Source organism: Ceratotherium simum, chromosome 14 (assembly GCF_057802395.1).
Source record: "Ceratotherium simum simum isolate JZ-2026a chromosome 14, ASM5780239v1, whole genome shotgun sequence".
Classification (NCBI taxonomy): domain Eukaryota; kingdom Metazoa; phylum Chordata; class Mammalia; order Perissodactyla; family Rhinocerotidae; genus Ceratotherium; species Ceratotherium simum.
This window is the reverse complement of record NC_141913.1, coordinates 48,684,223-48,709,936: the sequence shown is the minus strand read 5'-3', so window position 1 is coordinate 48,709,936 and position 25,714 is coordinate 48,684,223. Positions and strand designations below refer to the sequence as shown.

At 38.4% G+C, this 25,714-nt stretch overlaps 1 protein-coding gene across 1 annotated transcript in view; it reads right to left on the bottom strand.

Annotated features, from left to right (window-relative positions):
* Positions 1-25,714, bottom strand: part of CDH20 (cadherin 20) — a 196,996-nt gene that overhangs the window by 63,374 nt on the left and 107,908 nt on the right. The window lies entirely within an intron of this gene.

Genomic DNA, 25,714 nt, shown 5'->3' with positions numbered 1-25,714 from the left:
TCTATCAGCTACTATGTATTTCAGAAACAAAAGATACATAATGGGAAGGCGAACAAATTGCATGTCTTTTCCACTTACTATTGCTTAGTATGTAAATGCAGAATCTCAGTTTCCAGTAAGTAAATGCAGAATCTCAGCTGAGCTGCTCTTTCAAATTATTGTTAATTAAATAATACTCCCTAAGAAATCTGTCACTACTGGCAGCCAGCAATGGGTTTGTTGAGTTTGCCTGAGGCTGTTAATACTCCAACACACGGGCTCTTAATTGCCGTAAGAGGTAATTTCATTGGGGATTGTAGTTCACTTCTCCCAACGATTTTATAGTATATTTTATATCTTAAACTTCCTTTTTGTTTCTATGTCTGGAGTTCTGTAAGGCCAGAGGGATCATTCTCTAATGATTCATCCATTGAATTAGCCATTCTCCGTAATGGAACAAATGCATGTTGTTACTGAATCTGTAATTTTTCCCTCTATTTCCATTATGACTAAAGAGAAGGAACTAATAAAAGACTTTAAAATTAACTTAATTTTCCCCTGTTCATTTCATTACTTATCTTTCAAAATAAGTGACTTTTGCTGGGAGAAATGATTTCTAGTATGTCATAGACGTTCTTGTCAACTGTTTTCCTGGTAGACAGGAGTGTTGGGCGGGTAGAATAATTATCATCAGATACAGTTGAAAGGGGGAAAGATGAGGGCATTTGGCCCCAGAGAAGAACATGTGCCATGGCCTAGAATTTAAAGTGACCTTATCTTCAAACATTTTCCTGTTGTTCATGAGCAAAGAATAAGGACAAATATTAAGAAAAAGTTACCTTTTTTTTTGGTGTTATAAAAGCTTCCATATGTCATTTCAAAAAGAAGTGCTATTTCAGTCTTTTCTTAAATGACCTCTTTTTCATCATAATGTAATATATTTTTTCACTTTTTGACTGGTACTTTGGTTTTTTTAAATAAAGTTATGTACTTGTTTCAGAGGAATTATACTTTAGAATGCATCTTGGTGGCATTTCATCCTAACAGTTTCATTTGGTTGAATTAATGTGCAGCTGTACCTTAGTGAAGGAAAGAGAGAGACAGAGAGAGAGAGAGAAGATAGAGGAGAGAGGCTTATTTAATCCAACCTCCAAGCGTGACTTTCTTCAATTTCACATTTCAGTATCAGTATAGTAACCTTTATCTGTAATAAAAGCATAATTTAGCTGGAGAGTACTAAAACATATATATCCACATTATGTCAGTGATTTACTCTCCTGTGGTCAAAATAGTTTCTTTTCTCCCTCTTCACCAAGTTCATGTTTTGTTGTCTGGTGTCACTTGATAATCTTTCATTCTCTCTTTTTTTTTTTTTTCCAGGTTCTGTCTCTCTCTTTTTCCCGTTAAGATGTGAATGGGCAGGCATCTCGGCCAATATGTCTATACATGGCTGAATACACTTGGAGAAAAGCAGGGTCTCTTTTTGTCTGGACCCTGGATGGCTGCGTGTCATTCCACACCAATGGGCAGGGCCTCCCTCACAGTAGGAAATTTGCAATAATTGCCAGAACAAATTGAGCTCAGGCTTATCGGTTCCTTTCCTTTTTCAGTTGGAAAATGGAGGGAATGGGAGAACAAGGCCATTTTTGAGCAATGACAATACAGCGTAGAAATAGATTGGATACAGCCAGTGCCCAGTTGTGCTGCAGACAACAGTCATGGGATATATTGTGTACAGGAATGATAAGATGTGACCCCACAATCACCAAGCTCACCGAGCCTTATTTTCCCCACTTGCCCTGGTCATTCCGGTATATATGAGCTGCATATGTAGCAGCCCACAGAGGTGAGCAAACACTGATGTGACTGGGCAGTGCTTGTATTCTTTTTGCATCTGGTGGAGACCAGCAGAGGCAACACTCAAATTGTTTCCACCAAGGAGCAATGAGAAAAATGGTCTTTGGTAAGAAAGCTGAATATACGGGAAAGTACTCATTTAAAAATTGATTACTTGTTTTTCCTACACAAATTTTTATCAGCATCTCTATGAATCATTGACATATTTCACATATGATATCTACAGTGTATCTAGATCCCTGTGTATGTTTGGTGTATATGTATGTGTGTGTCTGCGTGTTTTTATTCATTCATTAATTCCACTTGTATGTAGGTAGCTGTAAACTATAATGTCCATATGTAAATGTAAGTGCAAACAGATGCACTAGCAGAGGTGATTTTTCTGTTACATATATATAATATATTACATATATATATATTCGTACTCCCAAGGTTGATTCTAAATCTACAAAATACCACAGCCTTACTTCCAGAAATCTTCCACCTTAATGAGAGACTGCGTTGGGCTCGAGGGTTACGTGCACAACCAAGTCTGTGTACTGTGTTGTCACTATAGGACAGTTGGGAGGCAGGGCCCTTGACAAACTGGGCAGCCAGCCTGGTGTATCAGAACTGCGAAAGCAGCCAGACCACCTGTCCATGTGACAGCCCAGCCTACATATTTTTAATAATGTTATTTAAATTAACATTTGGAAGTGAGTGTGTGTAAGTGTGCGTGTGTGTATGTGTGTGTGTCCGCGCGTGTGTGTGTGTGAATTCTCATTCAACAGGAGTTAAGCTTTGCTTGGCTGCTTCCAGAGCAACTGGAGGTAGAGAAGACAAGGCGCTACAGCCAACTGAATGGCTTTCCATCTGCCCTCTGCTTTGCTTGGAAATAACCAGCCAGACCAACGGTTTTTGCTTTGTTCAGCTTTTTTTCTGGTCTGAAGCAGAGGCTGACATGAAACAAACATGGCATTTCCTTTTGAAAATTGGATTCTGAAATTGGCTTCTTCTTTCCAGAAGCACAGTGCTTTTGCAGTTCCTTCCCAGTTTTGTGAACGTCATAAACAGTTTGCATATAAAGCTCCAAATTTGGAGGCAATTACCACATTAGATTTTGCAGTTTTTGTGGGGGAGGTGTTTAGTGTTTGGTGGTCATGAAGGGATATGTTGTAGTGGGATGAATGGAAAGGGTTTCCCCTGAACAGAAAGGAATGAAGAAAATAGGGGAACAAATTAATAGTAAAGAACACGTTTGCTAGTCTTTTATTAGCAGTTTTAAAGGAGACACAGCAAATGTGAAGTCATGTAAATGTGGCTTCTTGAAGAACTTCATTAGCATCACCCAGAAGCTATAGTTTACAATAAATGGCCACAGGGGCCCCCATAGGTCATGGCTCATGGCCAGCTCACTGCAACTGGAATGACGCTTACTGTAAGGCGAGTCCCCTGGACACGATCTAGGAGGTATGGATGACAGTACGTTATCTAAGCCAGTTGCACTATAGTGATTTGAAATTGGAAGACTTTTAATGGAGCAAGCAGGGGAAAAAAAACATACTAGAGGAATGCAGTCTTTTAAAGATCTCCTAGAGAAGGGAACTCTCATACACTGCTGGTGGGAGTGCAAACTGGTGCAGCCACTATGGAAAACAGTATGGAGATTCCTCAAAAAATCAAAGATAGAACTACCATATGATCCAGCTATTCCACTGTTGGGTATTTATCCAAAGAACTTGAAAACACCAATTTGCAAAGGTACATGCACCCCTGTGTTCATTGCAGCGTTATTCACAATAGCCAAGACTTGGAAGCAACCTAAGTGCCCATCAAGGGACGAATGGATAAAGAAGATGTGGTATATATACACAATGGAATACTACTCAGCCATAAGAAACGATGAAATCCAGGCATTTGTGACAACATGGATGGACATTGAGGGTATAATGCAAAGTGAAATAAGTCAGAGGGAGAAGGTCAAATACCGTATGATTTCCTTCATTAAGTAGTAGATAATAACAACAATAAACAAACACATAGGGACAGAGATTGGATTGGTGGTTACCAGAGGGGAAGGGGGGAGGGAGGAGGGTGAAAGGGATAATTCGGTACATGTGTGGTGATGGGTTGTAATTAGTATTTTGGTGGTGAACATGATGTAGTCCATGCAGAAATTGAAGTACAATGATGTACACCTGAAATTTGTACAATGTTATAAACCAATGTTACTGCAATAGACAAAAAATTTATAAAAAAATAAATAAATAAAAGAAAAATATTTAAAAAAAAATAAAAATAAAAAAAATAAAGATCTCCTAGCAGAGAGAGACTGCATATGCTTATGCTTAAAAAGGAGTGGAGAGGTAAGAAAAAGAACATTCTTAGAAGAGAGTTAACAATATTCTTTAATACTGTCCCTTCCCCCTCCCCAAACACATGTACACAACCACACACTCTGCACATAGAAATGATAAGAGATTTCCCTCACTCTTAACACCCTTAGCATACCTTGATGTCTTGAATCTTTAGGGGCTGTAAGGAAAAAGCTGTTTTAGGGTGAAATAAGGATTTGAGAATCCTGGCTACCAAGATTGTCATTTCCGTTCTCCACGCATGCAGTGAAAAGGCGAGCTACACAATTTTAACTTGATTTTACTTTGAACTTGTGATGGAGTCATGGCTGCTCTCACAGACATAGTTGAGGCATATTGACTTAATAATGAGAGCAATCCCCAAGAAGTGCCCTGTGCTATGTACAGAATCAAAACTCCAGTGGAGGCAACCTGACGTGCTGTGCAGCTGGATTGCCTGGGTTCTAATCTCAGCTCCACCCTTTACAGGCTGTGTGAACTTGGCTGTGAACAGGCTGTGTAACCTCTTTGTGCTTCTCTTTCCACATCTGCGAAATGGAGCTGACAGTAGCTAGTTCATAATCTACTGCTAAGTCAGTGTATGTGAAGCACTGGGAACTGGGCCTTGGCACCCTGTCAGTGCTCCATAAATAGCAGCTATTCTTACTAGTCAGAGAAACACCATAGGCCACGGCATGAGGTTTAGATTTTACTTCTGTGGGGGTTTTTTTTGGCAAATTATTTAATCTTTCCGAGGCTCAGAGAGTTTTCCCAACACACAGAGTTGCAGGGTTGCTCTAAGGATTAAATCATCTACACGCACCATGCAGAGCATCATGTATGGAGCATAATAGATGATCAGTAAAGTTTAATTCTTTCCAAAGTAGAAAAGACAACACTCCTCTGTGCAAACTATAATGTTAGCCTTTTCTCGTAATTGTTTGGATCTTTTGCTGAGTTTTTTTAGGAGGTAATGAATCTTTCCAGTTTGGGATTTCACATCAGTTATTGGTCAGCAGTGGTGATTGCCCTGAAGCTATTGAAGTTGCAAACCCTATATTTGGTGGATAGTAGGAAATGGAAGCTTGTTAGTAATGGGATGTAAAATTCTGCCTGACTTGTCCAAAGGACACTCTGTTCTTGACATATTTTTTTAGGAAAAACAGACTGAAACACCACAAACATGCCACCACAAACATGCTCCTTCATTGTGACTATGTGGAAACTGTCAGATTCTCAAGAGGAGAGGAAGGAAAATTATGCCACAAAAGTCTCTCCAAATATAGAAAGAATATGAAATGTATTTTCCAATAGAATAATTTGCATGTAATTCTAATGATGGGATCTGACTGGGGATGTTTTAGCAATATGTCTCCCCAATGGCAGACTCACCGTTATGTATGTAGCCACTTATTAGAGACTATCTCTGACACCTTTTGGGGTGTCTGTGCAGCATATTTCTTCCTTGTCTAAGAAGTGCCCACTTCCACAAAGGATGGGCCCCTGCAGCCTTGTTTATAACAAAGGACTCTGCCCCTCCCCTAGACCAAAGCTGTTTGGAGCAGAGTGGATACTTGAGTTAAGGTGGGTCAAGCAGGTTCTGTTTCCTGGGAATGTGGACTTGGGATGTGCAAGGGTGGCTGGGGTGTAGTGTCCTGCAGAGGCAGCACAGAGGAAGTCGGGCAGAGAAGAGAGAGACACAGGAGGGCAGGGGGAAGAGAGATGGCTCTTCTTCCCAGTTCCTGTGCCTCAGGAGGCTGAGCTGAACCTCCTGCCTTTAGATTCTGTGAGATACCTTTGTAACCGTGCATTGATGTCCCCCTTTTCCTTAAACCCGGCTTGAGGGAATTTTGGTTCCCTCAGACCAAAACTTTACTAGCAGGAGTTCTATCTGTCTCATGGAAACTTGGCCTCAAGCTGTGGATCCAGGGAAAAATAGTTTCAAGATCTTCATAGAGTTAATCCTCTCCTCTGACCCCTAGATTGTTTTGAACACCTTTATCCATAAGGTGAACTGCAGAAGGTAGGGTCATAACGAGATGGCCTTGGAAGAAATGGCCGTGACATCATGAGCTGCATATTCTGTAATTTTCCATGACTGGAACATCATGTCATAGAAGGATTTATGAATACTAATTTTTAAGAAAATGCACTGTGATACAGCATTTAAGTGAAATAGTAAGTTTTTATTGTAAATGTTAGAAAATAAGTTTGAACATTGGTGAGATAACAAAGAATTATTTTTTTTTGGTAAAAAGGTGGGTAGAAAATAACTCGCAGAATTATTTACATGTTATAAATCTTATATATGTATTTATTTTCAGAAAGTAATGGATTGCTGTTCAAACAGTGATAAGAAGTTGTTTGTTTCTCTTAAGGAATATGCCTTTATTCAGCCTTATATTGTTTAGGTGACAAGTGCACCTGCTTCCCAGGGCAGATACCTGTGTATCTGGGTGGGTTACTGAGGTTCTCTGTAGAATTAGAATGAGGATAATTTTTATTGACTTTGCACTTATAAATATCCCCTTCCATCTGTTTTCTGGATGCTTCGATCCACTATGCTGTTCACCCTTCTTGTTTCATTTCAATGTTAATTTTCAAGATGAGCTATTAAAATTCACCTGGTTTGATAACAAAATTCCAGGCCATTATTTTTTTCTGAAAGTTTTTTATTTCCAAAATATGAAAGTTTAAAAATGTTTTGGAAGTCAAATGTTGATTCATTTTTGCAAGTCTGGTAGCTTTAAACAAATCCAGGATTCTTATTGCCACTTCTGTTTTATTTTCTTCATTGAGAAGGGAAATATGTATGTTACTAGCAAAAGGTCCACACAGAAGACGAGAATGGTGCCATTCTTTGTAAGAAATGTAACTGTCAGATGCAAAGTTATGGTTGAGAGAGGCCAAGAGTCCGGAGGATGACTAGAGTTAATAGATTTGGTGCTCTTCTTTGCTTTTTTAGTTCTTGCTTTTTAGTGGCCATAGGAGTATACCTTGTGGAAAGTAATGAGTGCCAGTGCCTGTTGACAGTGATCCTATTTTCAATTTCAATTTTAAAAAATATCCGGGGATGTTCTTGGACAACCAGGCCAACTAGTTTATTTCCAGTGAGCTCTGTGATGATCACGTTTAAAATATTCCCTAGGATTTACTTGGGAGTTGAAGTTGTTTGCTATTACCAGGCTTATTTTGAAATGATTGATTCCATTTGTAGATATTGTCATTTCCTGAAGTTAGTTATGAATTAAGATTATTGTTATACAGTGATAGATACTGTTGAGGATTTTCTAAATGTGTTCAATGGCTCCATAGATTTTTTAGTAAGAATAATTCATATGCAGACCATGATGGAGGGTTCCAGCTAGTCTCACTACAACCTCAACTGCAACTTCAGCTCTGCCCTTGGTTCATTAATGTCTGCTTTGAAGTTTGAGAGGTCTGGCTATTTTTCACTCTGATGCTAATATTTCCTCCTAGTCCCATTGATAAATGGGTATGGTTGTTTTCAGCTCCCTTGTGGCATCAAGTCATGGCCCGCATTCACTTCTAGCCAATGTTTTGATCAGGGGTTCTGTAGTGAGGGTAGTTTTGACAGGGAACTGTCAGCTCCTGTTGCATGCTGTGTCCTGGCTGGTGTTCCCTGACTGCTAGGGTTGAACAGTGTATGAATCAAAGCATCAGAAAACAGATGGAAGGGGATCTTCCTGGGATTGTTTGGTCTTTGCTAGCAGTGTAATGAGGGCACAGGGAGGCACTGTTGTGTGGAGGGTAGAGGGCATCAGGTGGGTGGGGAGCGCCAGGCTTGAGGGGTGTGAGTGGGTTAGGACAGGAAGAACAATGAAGAAAGTGATATTTCACACTACAGGAGGATGTGAAACTTTTTCTTATCTTGTTAAACCACTAAACTGTTCTTCCCTCAGGCGTTCCCTTGCATTTTTTTGAAAGTTAGGAACAAATGACCATGCTCATAAGCAGAAAAACTCTGAGCTTACGTAAAGCATATAAAGGTGTTATCAATAAAATTTAAAAGACAAAATTACCATAGTGGTACATATTTAATTACATGCACACATCTTACTGTGCTATATGGTAATAACGGCAAGCGAATCACAAATGGTGTAGCTGGTGTTACTTTTAATAGGGAAGGGAACTAATATTTATTGAATCCCTGATATCTCCTGGGCTCCGTGCTGAGTGCTTTACATATTTATTTAATGTGCAGCTAAACAAACCATTTCCAAGGTCCACTGTGGGTGCAGGAGGGAGAAGTTACACTTCCAGGCTCTTCGAAGACCCAGGATTCTCTTTTCTTTGGCAGGGGCACACATTTTCCCGATCATCCAGGGACCTTTGCCCTCTCCCCAGTTTGGGAGTTAAAACTTCCTGGGCCCTGGACTCCTAGCCACAGTTGGACACAATGAGGACACAGCTCCTCTCCACGATATTCAATCTGCTCTTACCTTCAAGTTTCACTAAGGGCTGAGAGTTGACCCAGCAGCCTGCACTCCAGTCTCCGGATAGGAATTCTGCTTGAATAAAAGGAAGCAGAACCCAAAGCAACTCCTCCTTTGAGTTTGAGGGAATGTGAGTAGGAACCTGCTGCAGGCCCCAGCTCTGCTGTCTCCCCCTCCCCCATGAATAGCCTCACAAAAGGAAAGGAGAGTCAAGTGGTGTGCTTTACGAGGAGGCCCCTCCACCCCTACAGCTTCCATGCCCTTTGAAACATGTTTGTTGACAGTGCCTGACATTTTAGTATTTAGAGTATGGCTTTTTTTTCCTTTGGGATTAGAGAATTCTTTGAAAGTCTGATAACAATCTTGACTCCACTCCTCAGAAAAATGTACAAATATTTACACTTCAAGTGAAGACTACTTGATTTAGAGATTCACACAAACTGCCAAGGAAAACCTCTGGGAGGATGGGGAGGGTGGGTTAGGAGAGTCTATCTGCCATTTATTCTTTAGTAGGATTATTTTATTCACTTGCTTACCTGAGATGTGCTTAGAGCAACAGGACCTGATGAGAGGAGGTGGGGAGTAGTGGTAAGATATCATTCTGAATTATGAGACCTTGTGGGGAAGGAAGCCCGACTGGGGAAGGGAGTGGGGCTTACAGTGAAGGCCTTGGAGGGCGGTCAGTCACGGTGTACAGCTGTGCTACACAAGGTGTGGTCCGTGGTCAGCAGCACGGTCATCACCCAGGGGCTTGTTAGAAACGCAGTATCGCAGACCTCGCCCCAGACATACTGAGTCAGAGTCTGCATTTTAACAAGATCCCACATTCAAGTTTGAAAAGCACAGGTATATATGAGGACACTAGGATAGGAGTGGGGAGCCGGGGTTGAGATTAGAGGAAGCCAACAACTAGGAGAATGGTGCTGAGAGGTGCCCGTGAAGGTGCCCACAAAGGCATAGAGGAATAGAAAAGGAGCTCAGGTGGGAGGAGGGGAAAGAGACAATGGAAGGGGCCTTGAAGTGGTACTCCAAGGGGAAAGTGGGAAAATTTAAGTCTGGGAAGGAAGTGATGTATTTAAATACAGGCACAGAATTGTAATAACAAAAAGTAGTTGTTTACTACAATATGTTAAATTGTGAATGGCACATAGCTTAGTGTGATTTATGTTTTCTAAACATTCAACTGGTATCAAAGAATTGTCATGCTAAATTATTTATGATATTTATGGAATAAATGACTTTAGGCAGTCTTCTATCTCTTCCCCTTGATGAATCTTTTGAACTTATCATAACTTTGTTTTCTTACACCCTATGCCACCCAGGCAGATGAGTTACTTGCAAGTCTCAAGATCTGAAGTTATTAGCTCCTATTATTGGTGCAGCTATCACTGACATGCCCTAGATGCTCTTTTCTCTTTTCTAAGAGAATCTTTATCAAATACTCTTTGGATACATTACATTAGCAACTATTGCTTGATTTCTAACTGTTCCTTTGTTTTGTGAAGGCAAGTGAAAAGAAATTATAATTTTGGAGCAGAGAGAGAGAATAATACTATCATTTTGGTAAGGTTACAGGTTCTATTCCATCACTGAGGAAATACTAGCCAGGTTTTATGGCTTGAATTGTGTCCCCCTCCAAAAGATATGTTGAAGTCCTAACCCCTGGTACGTGTGAATGTGGCCTTATTTGGAAATAGTTTTTGCAGATATAATCAAGTTAAGATCAGGCTGTTAGGGTGGGCCCTTAATCCAGTGTGACTGATGTCCTTATAAGAAGAAGAGAAGACAGACATACAGGGAAAGTGGCCATGAGAAGATGGAGGTTGGAGTGATGCTGCTGCAGAGCCCAGGAACTCCTGGGAGTACCAGAAGCTGGACAAGGCAAAGAAGGATCTTCCTCTAATGGCTTGGAGAGAGCACAGCCCTGCCAAAACACCTTGATTTTGGACTTCTAGCTTCCAGAACTGTGAGACAATAAATTTTTGTTGTTTTAAGCTACCCAATTTATGGTACTTTGTTTTGGCCACCTAAGAAACTAATATACCATGCTTAACTATTTTTCTATAGTTAGTAATCACTTTGATCCAATTTTGAATGAGTTCATTAGTTTTGTATACTCTTGTTTGCGATGGAATGGTCATTATAGTCATTAAAGAAACTAAAACATTTTCCCTATGAATACTAAATTCAAATCCCCTACTTGTATAGACCACTTGTATAATTTTTATATAATCTGTATATGCTATGGGTCAAATTTACCTTTTCATGAAATGCCAAAATTGCTTTTCCTTTTAAAATTAAAAAACTCATTTGTATTATCTTAGTGAAAAAAATAAATAACAATGTCATACAATTCGTTAGCACTTACTACCTGAGATATTCTAAATAAGAAATTCTAAATAATTTAGAATGTCTATACCTGAGATATTCTACCTGAGATATTCTAAATATATCTTTCAATATAATATTGAAAGACATATTTATTCTTAAATCAATAAATTATTTGAAAATAAATTTAAAAAAGTATTTAAATGTTATCTGATGTTAGCAGCTACTGCTGTCTAGGATATCTACTTATTGAGAAAAATGGCAAAAACATGAGGAAAACAAATGGCTAAGGAAAAAGGAAACGCTGCAAAACAGCGTATGCAATAAATACACACTATGGTCATCAAAATACACACTATGGATGTCAAAAATCTCAAATTTATTTTGAGACCAGCGTTAGTCTGACCCTGCAAATTACCTTCGGGGGAGGATGGCAGAGCTGCCAGTCACTCTCGTGGATGTCTGTCATGGGTGCGAGGCCCAGGACTGTGTTAAAATGCAAAGAGAGCAGCTGACTCTGAGACACCGTTAGCTGGGTAAGCACAGCCTTGGCAGTGGTGGTTCCTCGTTTATGTTATGACCTCCCTGTACTGCATGAGGTTTTTGTGATTCGCTCCTCCACTTAAATTAGGCGTGTTTGGATCCTACTACACCTCCTACTTTTTGTCATTTCCCTAAGTGAAATTTAGCATCAAGTCTGTTGTTTTGAATGCAATGCCAGGAAGACTAGTTACAAAGGTACCCAGAGGAGCCTGTTCCAAGATGGCTCTGAGATGTGAATATCATTGCAGAATTATATCAAGGTCACTTGTATTTATTTTTTCCTAAACAGTTCCTTGACTTTAAAATGCCTTTGGAATTTCCAGCTCAAAATTCTAATCCCTTTCAGTGAGCTCAGTCTCTATGCAAAACTTGCTTCCTGCCTGCCAAATTGAAAGCCTCTGGATGGAATACTGAATGTAGGTCATTTTTTTTTCCCATGTGTCCTTCGGTAGAAGAAAGGAAATCAAATCCAATAACATCACGCAGAGAGAGGCTAAAACAGTTCCAACAAGAGCTTTTTGTTTCAACAGTTGGTTGGAATTTAAGTGTGTCATACTTTCCCTCTTCCCCATCTCTACCTCTCAGGCCACCAGATCTCAATGGTTGATTTGAATTTTTAAAGAGTTGCAGGTTTTTACTTTCCATTGTCTCTATAGCACCATTCTCTGCTAAGGGGAATGATGAGTATTCCTAGTTAATTCTTGAGGTTAATCAGGGTGGGCTTCCCTATCTTCCCAGTGGAGGCTCTCAGTGAGGTATAGACAGGGCTTCTCAGACTTGAAAGTGCACAGGAATCTTCTGAGGGCCTTGTTACCATGCAGATTTTTATTAGGTCAGTCTGGGGTGGGTCCTGAGCTCTTGCATTTCTAAAAAGCTCCTAGGTAGTGTAAACAGCTGCTGGTTGGTGGACCACATCTAGAGTAGCAAGGAATGGTCCACTTTCTTGGCCCAGTCTCTCTCCTAACACCTGGCCATTTCTGGGCTTGGTATGTTGAGTGCATTAGGACTTAGTGTTGAGTAATATCTCCTGCACCTGGATGTAATTCCACCATTTTCCCTTTCTCCTTTTTTTTTTTTTTAAATTTTATTTATTTATTTTTTTCCCCCAAAGCCCCAGTAGATAGTTGTATGTCATAGCTGCACATCCTTCTAGTTGCTGTATGTGGGACGCGGCCTCAGCATGGCCAGACAAGCAGTGCGTCGGTGTGTGCCCGGGATCCGAACCCGGGCTGCCAGCAGCAGAGTGCACACACTTAACCGCTAAGCCACGGGGCCGGCCCTCCCTTTCTCCTTCATTCCAATTCTCTTCCCATTGAGTGCACTAACTGAGGGTTCAAAAATCAGTGCACCCACAAACTTGCCATTACAGGGAAAACATTTTTAACTGAGTAGAGAGAGGGAAAACAAGGAAAGATGTGTATCTACATTGAACCTATATTCTATCATCAAAGAATTCAGAATATAATTTTACCAGAGGTAATAGAGTTTCATTAGTATTTACTTAGCACTAAGGTTAGTAATAGTTAGAATGATAGCAGATTGAGGCATATTTAATTTTCAGCTTTCCAAGTGCTCTAAATAAAAGAGATTATAATAATATGACCGAAGCTATTATATCCACAGCAGTACTTAAGACTGATAGACATAATGTTCCACTTAGGAGCTATCATGGTACAATTAACTAGATGGTATTAAAAAGAAGTTTCTTAAAACACTTAAAGTTGTAAAGCTATTCAGAAATAGATCTGTGCTTCTCAAGTAAATATAAACAAGGACTAGAGTCATTTTAGTGGATAATAAAAGAAATCAACAAGCCCAATTCTGGGTCCCCGTGGATGGGATTTAAAGCAACAAATCTATGCTACTTTATGCAATTAACATAAAATATACTTAAATTTGGAAGATTTACTCTGCCATCACCTTACCACGCTAATTTGCCTTCATTAATTCACATACCATTGTAGGGCTGACTTCTACTCTCAGATGCTTATGCACAATCTCCCTTGAAGTTAAGTTACTGCACACAGGCCCTTTAGCTTCTGTTCAGATCCTGGAGGAATCACAGGTTACACACATTATAAGCCTTTCAGCCTGTCTTCAGCCCTGAGGGAGGCTCTATTGATGTATGCAGAATCAAAGAGGTTGGTGGAGAACAATTTCTTGCCTATCGTCTGGCAGAGCTCAGACCCAGCTGCTTGGCTCTGAAAGGGAGGGGGCTGTGGCAGTCCTCATGGGAGAAGAGAAACTTTTCAAGATGTCTCTTTGACAGGCTACTTTCCTGAGCCCCCCTTCCTCAAATATTTCAGTAATGGACCTAATAAATTATGATCAAGGGCCAAATAAATCATTAACAACTTAAGGTGTTTTGGAGTTCTTTTTGTGTATTTAGAATATTTCACTATTCTCCTTAACTAAAGAAAACCCTATTCTGAGACAGAGTAAATAATAGGTAATATATAGGTTCGGTATCATAATCACTTCCAGTAAACTAAAAGAAGGTGGAGGGGCGAAGGGAGATGATAGAGAATGAGAAGGCGACCAGAGGAGAGGGTCTCATACCAACAATGGGGCAGACAGAAGAGAAACAGACATGGGTAGAAGATGCAGAGAGGCAGAGGAAATAACATAAAGCAGAAGGACATACTGTCCTGTTTGTGTAAACACCTGCTCTATCTGTGTTTCCTTTGCAAGTGTTCGAAGGAAGTCTAATTCTTTTACCCATGGAAAGAGTCGACTGAGAACTCTGGTTGTTCACTGGAGAATCTGCATTTTAAATTAGATATAAAATACAGAAGATGAGCAGCGGCAGCGAGAGGTCAATCAGGAAATGGCAGTGAATTGCCACGGCCATGGAGGCTCCGGGCCTAATGGATGGAAAAGGGAGAGGAGGCAAAGAGGCTGGAGAATCCTCAGTTTCCTCTGTTTTCAGTGTCGGTTTGACTCTAGAAAGCACTCAATGCCCACCCAAAGAGCTAAGATTTTGCCAGATGGTTATATAGTCTATATTTTGTAAAACAGCCCCAAAGAAGAAGGAAAAAAACCCCAAAGCATGTTCCCCTCCTGTCATATTGGTCCTTCTAACAAGTCTGTGATTTAGGTGGGACAGGCATTAATACTGATGTCATCTAGTCAAATGGCAGATGAGGAAACAGACCGGGGATTGAATTGCTTGGGAAAAATGACCCAGCTAGGAAGGATAGGAGTAGTAATATTCATAGTGGCTGAACATGGAGTGGCTCTGCCACTATGATATTTTGGGCAAGTAATTTAACCTTTCTGTGCCTCAATTTCCTCATCTGTAAAGTGGGGAGGATAATAAGAGTACCTAACTTGCAAGGTTGTTGTCAGCATTAAATGAGATCGTACAACAAGCACTTAGAACAATGTCTGGCAAAACTCTTAAGTACTAAATAAATGCCAGCTATATTATTATTGTAATTATGAATGAACACTAAGCCATTCAGACCCAGTGTTCTGGATTCACAGCCACAGCTCATTTCAATAAACTAAAGTTAGGCAACCACTGAAGCGTCATAATGAGAGGTCACCACCTCTTTTCAGATTCTGGGAAGGCTTCAAAGACAAGACTAATAATGCTCAACAGTGGAATAAAGAACAGTTTCAGGCAGAGCAACGGTCTGTTTAGGAGAATTTCTGACTGTAAGAAGTTCTACTGGAAATGGCTTCATTAATCAAGGGGTCTTTTTTTTTTTTTAAAGATAAACTGTTTCCATTGCAAAATGTCTGTCATCCAAATCTAGGTTCTTGGGGTTAAAACTGTCTTGCTCTCAAGACAGCTCCTCCCAAACTTTGTTTTTTGGTTTTTAAATAGTTATGTAATGATACAATATATATGTAATTATATATGCTTTTTAACCATGCATAGTTTTTATTTTTTAAACATAAAAGCAGCTCTATTAAAATAGATTATAAGTCTTTTAAGCATTGGAAGAGATTTTGTTTGCAGGTCTTATACCAAACATGAGAAGTGCATCATCTAGAGATATTACCCATGAACAACAAGTAAAGACAATTAGAGGTCAGGGAAAACCTCAGAGAGGTATCTACCAAACCCTGTGGAGAACACAGAATACCCAGGCCAGGTCTTGCTTTGCATTTAATAACCTGAAAGAAGGAAAGAAAAAATTTGAGCCTATTAAGATCAAATGTACTGACATTTATTATCCAGTAGCCTCTTGGATTCCACACCCACCTAGGAGCAAACGAGGAATGGGGTCATCCAGACTGTAGGATGGAGGATTGAGGTTAGCAACTTAGTGTGGAATGGAGCCACTCGAGGCTGTAAGCTTACTAAATGATAAGGCCATAGGAGTTCATTTTTTAGAACTCTGTGGGGTAAATTCTATAGTAAAGAAGGGTCCAGAATTTAAACGTATATGCCTTTGTTTAAACTTTTTTCAGTAATTTATTAAAAATTCTGTCTAAAAGCGATGCTCATCAGGGAGATGATGTTAACCGTACCATTTATATAACAAATATTAATTTGAGATAAAATTAAAGGGTCATCTTTTTGATGCCATTTAGCACAGAATTATATGGTTATTGTTCTTTATGGTAAATTATGGGTTTTTTGCTTGCTTGTCTAATTCAAGTTATCATAATATCTTCACATTCCCACATTTGGCAAATAACTGTATACTTGTAGAATCTCTTGGAAGATGACTATGTGACCAAAAGAACATTACTAGGAGAACACTATGACCTTCCAGTGGTTTTATAATTAGCCATATTGAAGAAACCCAAAACATGGAATAAATTACTCAAAAGGTGCGTCATCTTAAGATTATTTAAGTATGCATATTCACATTTAAAAAGAAGAGGTGACCTCTTTTCCAAAAAATAGTTTCATTAATGGTTCCAGAACCTTTATCTAGCAAACTGTCTGATTAAACCTTTTACCCATCAGTCATACTTTTTAATTAACTAAACTACAGACTTTATTTAGATTTCCCTAATTTTTCCACTAATGTCCATTTCCTGTTCCAGATTCAATCCAGGATCCCACATTGCGTTTGTTGTATCTCTTTAATCTCCTCTAGTCTGTGGCAGTTTTCTGAGCTTTCCTTGTCTTTCATGATATTGACACATTTGAAGAGTACTGGTTAGGTATTTTGCAGCAAGCCCAACAATTTGAGTTTTGTGTGATGTTTTCTGAAATCATACCTATTAGTGAAATTATCATACTTTTTTAATGGAAATAATAGAATTTACGAACTGGAAGCAACCTTAGAAATCATTTTATTGACTAGTCCAAATTACTGATTTTATTGGCATTGAAAGCAAGGCCTCTGTGGTTTAAATGGCTTCCCCCAGATCAGTTGAGTAGTGAGTGACAGGGCCAGGACTGGTACTCGGTTCTCTTGTCACACACCTGATGCTTTTACAAGGTACCATGCAAACGATGCCTCTATCTTTGTCTAGTCAACACCTTAACACAGTGGGGACCAACAAACCCTGGTGCTGCTGTTTATGGTCCTGGGGCATCAGTCACAGAGAACGCCATGTGAACAGTACTTCCCAGACTTAGGCAACTCTGATGTGTCTACCTGGACTATTTATAAGATGACCTGGGGTGGCTTATAATAAAAGAACAGATAGAGTAAAACAAAAATATGAAATCCTGCAGCAACAGTTATTTGGATGTAATGTGATTGGCAGATGGTCCCAATGCTCCACCCAGACCTTGCTTTTAGAAGGGGGTGGCTGAAGGGCAGACATTTTTATCTGTTAAGGAGGTGAAGTAGGAAGTGACTCCTCCTTTCACTTGGAACTTTCTCATTTCTGTGTACAATGCATGTTTTCTTTGCAATAATGTCTTTCCTACATGTCTAATAAATGAAAACACATTTTTCTTCCTCCCCCTCCATTACACACACAGGTGCTGGAAGGCTGACCAAAAAATACTGTTTTGCAATAATCTTGCAATTCACAACTCCACATTTTATGTAACAGAACTTTTTGGATTTCCACTTACTGTGTTAAAGTGGGGTTTTACTATAGTTACCAAAATAAAAGACATAAGCCAGCAGAGTTGGAGAAATGATTTTGCAAACCACATATCTGACAAAGGACTAGTATCTAGAACACATAAAGAACTTTCAAAACAAAACAGTAAAAAGAGCAAACAATTAAGTTAGCACATGGGTAAAAGACACGAAGAGACATTTCACCAAAGATAGACAGATGGCAAATAACCACATGAAAAGATATTCAACATTATTAGCCATCAGAGAAATGCATATTAAAGCCATAATGCGATAGTACTATACACCAATCAGAATGGCTGAAATAAAAAATTGTGGCAACACCAAATGCTGGTGGAGATGTGGAAAAACTAGATTACTCATGCATTGCTGGTGGGAATGTAAAATGGTACAACCATTCTGGTAAATAGTCTGGCAGTTTTAAAAAAAACTAAACATGCAACTACCATACTGTCCAGCAATAGCACTCCTGGGCATTTTCCCCAGAGAAATGAAGGTTTATGTTCACACAAAAAACTGTACATGAATGTTTATAGCAGCTTTATTAACAATAGCCCCTAAGTGGAAACAACCCAGACTTCAATAGATGAATAGTTAAACAAGCTGTGGTACATCTACACCATAGAATACTACTCAGCAGTAAAGAGAATCAGGGATGAATGTAATAACCTGGATGAATCTCTAGAGAATTATGCTGAATGAAAAAAGCCAAGCCAAAGAGGTTAAACGCTGTATGAATCCATTAATATAGCATTTTTGAAATGCCCAATTATAGACATGGAGATCCAATTAGTGGTTGTCAGGGGTGAAGGAATGGGTGGAGGCAAGAGGGGAGTGAATGTGGTTATAAAAGGGCAACATGAAGGGTCCTTGTGGGATGGAAACGTTCTCTACTTTGACCATGTCACTGTCAATATCCTGCTTGTGATCTTGTGCTAGAATTACCAAGAAGTTACCATCAGGGGAACTGGGTAAAAGGTACACAGGATCTCTCTGAATCATTTCTTATAATCTCATATGAACCTACAATTATCTCAAAATAAAAAATTTAATTAAAAAAGGACCTAAGCCAGACATTAGAGAAGGAAAAGGGGTCTACTTTTTACTGAAAAGACTTTTGTTTGAATTTTTTAAAATCAGCAGATAGTCATGCATTATTAGTGCAACAAAAATTACCAAAAGAGAGAGGAAAAGAGAACGTAAAATAGTGTGTGCATCTTAACTAAGGAACTGTTAAGACACAAAACTTGGCTCTGTGCTTCCTTTCAGTCACAGCCAAGAGAGAAACGTGAACCAGCTACATAGCTGTAGAAGGAAAAATACAAGTAATTCAAGGACTGGTGCATATTTAGAGCTAATATTATTTTCATATTCTATAGTATAAAAAGGATAAAGTATTGAGAGATGCCATACTTATACCTGTTTGTATACGACCATTCCTGGTATAGATAAATATATACGTGCTTTTATTGATATTATGAACTTTGGTTGGCATTCTAGAACTCACCTTCTAATGTAACAACCCATACTTTTTCTTTCTATAAGGAAATTAAAAAAAAAAAATAACCATAACCAGTTTCTAGGTGGAGAAAATTGAGAATTACTGGAAGGATGGTAAAAAATGAGCAATGATCCAGCCATCATTCTTGTTGGAATTGGTTTGCAACTATTCTTTTTAACTTGGTTTTTGGTGGAAGAGCTTTGCAATAATTCTAACTGGTGGTAAAAAAAAAATCTGTGATAAATAATAATTAAAAAAATAAAATATAAAAACTCCCACATATAAAGTACATAACAAACAAAAATATAAATTATGTAGAATTATGAAGACTAGAAACGTATAGGGCATATGTAAAGAAAATGCTAAGATTCTAACAATGAATATAAAATAAGAACTGAATGGAAGGAAGAGATATCACTGGAGATTGAAAGGGAGATTGAAAGAGATTTTTTAAGTTCATTTGGAATAGCTAGGGTGGGGTGGTGGTGGTGGGAAATAGTGAGTGGTATTTGCCCTTCCAGATATTAAATGCATTTTAAAGCTATAATAATTCAATCATTACGGTACTAAGACCATAACACAGAAAGATCAATGAAACAGAACACAAGTTTCAGAAATACACATAATTTCCACAAAAAATACACAAAATTTCCAACTACACATAGGAACTTAGAATATAGTGTATGTAGTATTTCAGTTTTTATAAAGGGAAAGCTGCTTAAAATATGGCCTCTAAACAGTGATGTGCCATGAAATGTTTAACAACTGGCTCTCTGAAAAAAATGTATGCTAATATATATACATATGTGTTTATAAATTTATTATACATTTTACTAATATAAAGGATGCATAGCACACAATGTACAGATAAGAAATACACAATACTCTTTATTGTCAATAAATGTAATTCCATATAGTCAATTGATTTTCTCAGAATGCTTTTCTTGATTTTTTTTTTCTAACTTGGAATCTGTAGTCGATATTTAGCTGTGATTTGACAAATGGTGTTGCATTTCAGTCTGCTCTTTTCCCAATAAATTGATGTCAGTAAATCAATGTGGCTTGTTGTTAAACTTCTTCTCACCCTTGTATAAATTATTAATTAAACTAAAAACTCTTCCACTTTCAGCACTAAATCAAGCCCTGATTTATAGCGCTGGCTGATTTCTATGGTGTAAATACTCCCACGATGACCAATTTCAAGCTACCAACGTAAAGTCACTGAACATGGAGTTGGGAAGAGATGTGGGGTAGCCACTCTATACTATTTCCACTGTCCAGATATGATAGTTGTAGTTGACTTTAAAAGCATAGATAATTGTAAAATTTAGTAAAATAATTAGGAAGTAGTGTGCTTTGAGCATTTATTACCTCTGTTTTAAGTATAATTTATTTAATTGTAAGTTACATGATTTTTTAATAATGGCTACATTTTACAACCAGTTCTCAAAATTCCTGAAAATTTGGCAATTGGCTTTCATAAGTTGTTGGGCTCTTACTTCTACACGTTACTGGCCCTAGACAGAATCACAAAGTAAAATATTTGAAACTTCCTAGAATATTTAAACCATAAACAAAGTTTAAAAATAAGATATAAATAACAGAAAATGGATTAATTGCCATTCTGGAAGGCAATTTAGCAATACATAGCAAAATATAAGATTTACCAATTCTTTGACCAAGCTATTTCACTTTTTTGTTTTGTTTTTTATCGAGGAAGATTGGCCCTGAGCTAACATCTGTTGCCAATCTTCCTCTTTTTCTTTGAGGAAGATTGTCTCTGAGCTAACATCTGTGCCAATCTTCCTCTATTTTGTATGTGGGATGCCGCCACAGCATGGCTGATGAGTGATGTAGGTCTGCACCAGGATCCAAACCTGCAAACCTGGGCCGCCGGAGCAGAGCATGCCAAACTTAACCACTATGCCATGGGGCCGGCCCTGCCATTTCACTTTTATTCCTCCATTAGTTCAGCAAATTTATTGAGAACATTTTATGTGCCAGGAACTTCTAAGAATTAACTTTAATTTTACAAGCATATAAAGATGTATAACGTAGGAGATTTGCCACAATATTTTTTTAACAAAACATTGAAAAAACATAAATGTTTGTTAATAAAGGATTGCTTAAGTAAATGATGATTCTTTGAGATAATGGAGTACAATGTAAACATTAAAAATGAAGCTGTAAATCAATGTTTATTGTAATGGAAATATGTCCATGGCACATTTAAAAAGCAAAATCAGCAGGTTTTAAGAGTGTATGGAGTATGATTCCATTCTGTAAAAAATAAATACATCTCTATACATATACGTGTAGAGAAAGTCTGGAAGGATATGCACAAGTTATTAATAGAGGCAAACTTTTCTATTCTGAATGGTTTTATAATGAACATGTGTTACCTCTAAAATTAGAAATAACAATAAAGCTCTTTCTATTAAAAATTGCTGTGATGAATACTTCTATCTCTAGATGAAATATGTTCTAGAAAAAGGCCTTTAGACTAGGAACTACAAGTCTTGTTTTGGGTTCATAATACCATTCTCTCTAGCTGGGTATCTATTTGAAAATTCCCATAATAAAAAGTACAAAGTTAAAAAAAAGTTTAGATTTGAATTTCAGCTTCATTTCTCTCTATGTGACCCTGATTGAGACAATTATCCACTCTGAGCACTGTTTTCCTTATCTGAGAGGTAAGATAGACTATGTTCTAATCTGTGATCTCCACTTACTCACTGGTGACTGAGCCAATTACTTAAATGTTCTGCTGTTTGGTTTCTCAGTCTGGAGAATGATGCTAATAATGGTGATGATGGTGATAGTAACACTTACCTCATAGAGCTGTTGTATTAAATGAATTAAGATACATGTCTGGTATTTAACAGGATTTAAAAAATTTTTTTTGGTGAGGAAGATTGTCCCTGAGATAACATCTGTTGCTAATCTTCCTCTTTTTGCTTGAGGAAGATTGTCCCTGAGCTAACATCTGTGCCAATCTTCCTCTATTTTATATGTGGGACGCCGCCACAGCATGGCTTGATGAGCGATGTGTAGGGATCTGAACCCACAAACCCCGGGCCACCGAAGCGGAGCACATGAACTTAACCACTATGCCACCGGGCCAGCTCCAGTATTTAACAGGTTTTGATTATTCTTATTATCTGCAAAATGGGATGATGATGATGATAATGATGCTAAAATAAACCTCGAAGATTTGTTGTGGGGATTAAATTAAATAAAATACTTGACACCTAGTAAGCATTCACCAAATGCTAGTTCCATCTACTCTGGAAGTAGTACAACAAAAACACAGTCTGAGTAAGTTTTCTTCAAGAGAATAACCAATATAATTTGTTTATTTCATGTCACCTCTAGAGAATAGGTAACATAAGATTGAATGCAAGACTCTTGATTTTTATTCATTGAAGAAAATACCCCTTTTCTGTTCAATTATCCAATATATTTTCCTATTTTAAAATCTGGACTGTCATATTAAACAACAAAAATATTTCTACACAATTTTACTCCAGAAATCTCTATTGGATCATTGTAATTCTTTATTATTCCACTAACTCAAAACAATTTGTACTGCCTCACTTGATGTTCTCTGTAAATAGAGGCGATACAATTATGCTATTTTAAATAATTTATAAAGTGCCATCTTCCCTGCCACCTACCCATTTGTAAAGTATATTATTCTGTGTGCGTGGCTATCGGATGCCAACACACTGCCTGGTCTTTTAATACACAGCCATTAACCATGTGAGCATCAGAAACGATGTATATATTGATGATATATTTTAATTTAACACATGACAGCAAGGGAAGGCTGAATGACAGATCACATTTAGTTACAAATAAGGGAAGAACTCATTGCTTAGGAGTGTTCAAGTCACAGGTGAATAGCAAAAGGTTTTTATTCCTTCCCTGACAGAATAAATTTATCTCCTTAAAAGTCACCTTTATGCTTTCTACTTATCATCAGGAAGGCTGCATTCTGTATTTCAATTTTATGTGGACAAGACATTAATTTTAAGTGAAAGACATTGTTCTGTGCTGGAATTAAATGAGGTCGTTATTGGTTTGAGTGGTAAAAGTGTGTGTGTGAGGGGGTTCAGGCTCATGTTTGGCTTTAATGAGAAAAGTGCTATGTGAATATGGTCCTCTTGACTTTTTTGGCACCGAAAGCAAAATATAAATGGGGTAATGAAGTTGAAAGCCATCAGTAGCCTCTCTAAGTACCTGGAGTCAGGTTGTACATCTGATATTATCAGAAAGGGAATGTGGTAGAAGAACATACCAGTCCTTTCTCAGTCAAAAGATTGATATGACCATTTAGAATTGATTTTAGATCGAGGAACTCAAAGAGCATTAACTTCTGCTGTTGAGAAAGGGACTTCAGAGGTCACCTATTTTAAACCAAAGTTTAATCCTTTCAACGATAATGTCTTTCCATTTCTTAAACACTTCCAGAAGAGAGTTAGCCACTCCTCTTGATACACAAATGTCATCAAATTGGCAGGATAGAGAGAAAACTGGTGGTTAGACATGATGAATATTTAAAACAACCTTCATACATTCCGTATCTGAGATAAAATAAATGAGGTTTTGTTCAAATAAGGCCAAGAAGACCAATTCAGCTCTATTCAGGGAAATTTCAGGTGATTGTAGAGAAGCACAAGCTAATTATAATTAAGTGGTGCCTAGCTCTCCTTCCTGCCATAGCCACACTTCCTGAGAGGGAACGTGGCGTAATTTTCACTTTCTCACTTCCCATTCAGTCTGCAGCCTGGTGCTATCTGGCTTTGCCTTCTCTAATCAGTTGAAATGGCTTTTGAAACTCACCCAAGGTGTTCTTGCCCAGTCTGTGGACACTTTTCAAGCTTATATTGTTTGACCTCTGTTGTATCTGAGAGAGGAGGAAGGTTCTTACAATTATTCTGAAATACACAGTTTTCCATTATTCCCTTAAATGGTGTGGTAGGGTGAGAGCCGGGCTTTGTATAGCTTCCCTTCTAAATCAAGGGATGTTGAATTGTCCTAAACACATCTCCAGTCTTCTTTTTCTTTTCTGTTTTGATATTTAATGAGCATTAGGCCAAGAACTGTGTTCTATGCTTTACATGTGTTATCTGATTTAATCCCCCACAATATCAATAGGAGGGAGGTAGCATCATCTTCATTTTACAGATGAGAGAACTGGAGTTCATGGTGGTTAAGTATTTGCCCAGGGTTATGTAGTTAGTAAGTTGCGGAGCCTGGGTTTAAACCAGCCAGTGTTGGTTGTCACCCCTTGTCAGGTATAGAGTAACAGAGGATTGCTGAGGGAAGCACTCAAACGGCAGGAATCGGCTGCTCAGGACATATGTTGTAGTGGCAAGAGTGAGGTATAAATTGCGGTGGTAGGATGTTATTGGAATGAGCAGGTTGAGAGTGAAAGAGTAGGCTTATATACGTGTGAGAGTCTGTGGCTTCAGACTGGCTGTGTAGGGAAGCAGAGAACAGTCATGTCAGAACAGAGAAAATCAGGATGTAAACTTAGATTTAAACCTCTCTTCCCAAAGAGAATTGTTGGTTTAGCTCATCACACTTGTAATGACTAATTAAGTTTCTGTTCACCCCTTAGGTCATGGGCTTTGCTCAGCTTTTTCATTGCTGTATCCTCAACCCGTAATACAAATGCAATTAATGAATATTTATTGAATGTTACAAACTCCTTTCCTCTCGAAATTCCTTGACATCTGTGGAAACACACTCTCCAGGTTCTCCTCCCAACTCACTGGCTGCTGTTCTCAATCTCTTTGTGTGTTCTACTTTCTCTTTGACCTCCTGGTATTTCTCAAGAGTTTACCCTTAACATACATACCAACCTACCATACTTAGGTTTTAGGGGGTTATAAACTCCACCCATTGGCATTAGCTATCCTATGTCTATTGCCTCCAAAATCTCTAGTTCAGTTCAAATTTCTCTCCTGAGCATCGTAACTCTATGTCCAACTATCTCCTAGTAAAGGAGTCCTAGTAAAGGACTCCACTTTGGAGTCCTGCAGTCACCTCCAATTCAATGAATCTGATTGGCTCCAACTGAACACACTAGGTCCCCACATTCAAACATTTGTGTTTCCCTGTCTGTATATATTTTTCTTCCAAAGACAGGGTCTAGATTTCATTAGATAATTTATAAGTTCCATGGCCCAAGAAAAGTTTAGAACTACTGTGCATTCTTCCTAAGATAAAACTCTTTCCCATGAATCATGATCCCAGGGTTGGGCCAGATCCTTTTGTGCATATTACAAATGTTGGCCATTGCAAGATTTCTCTCTCATTCTCATGTCCCTTGTGGGGCTAACACAGTTACTTGGTTGACACATATGGCAACTTGCTTTGCTGTACTATCCTTCATCGTACGTTTACACTCAGTTCTGCTTTTGGGACTGGCCTTCCTGTCAGTTTGTTTGGGCTACTCTGTTAAACTGAAGTGAATTGAGGCAAGGACAAACATATCCCAGGATATGAAAAAGGGAAGAGCTTAAAGAAGGACAGGGAAGGCAACATATGAAATGATGCAGAAACAAGAAGGAAAATGAGAAAAGGGAGAAGGTAGTTAGGGGGATTAGGAGGTAATAGGTAACTTTTGAGTAAATAATTTGAGGGGAATGGTGGGAGAGGAAGACAGACCACAAGGTGATAAAAAGGGAGTAGATAATGAAG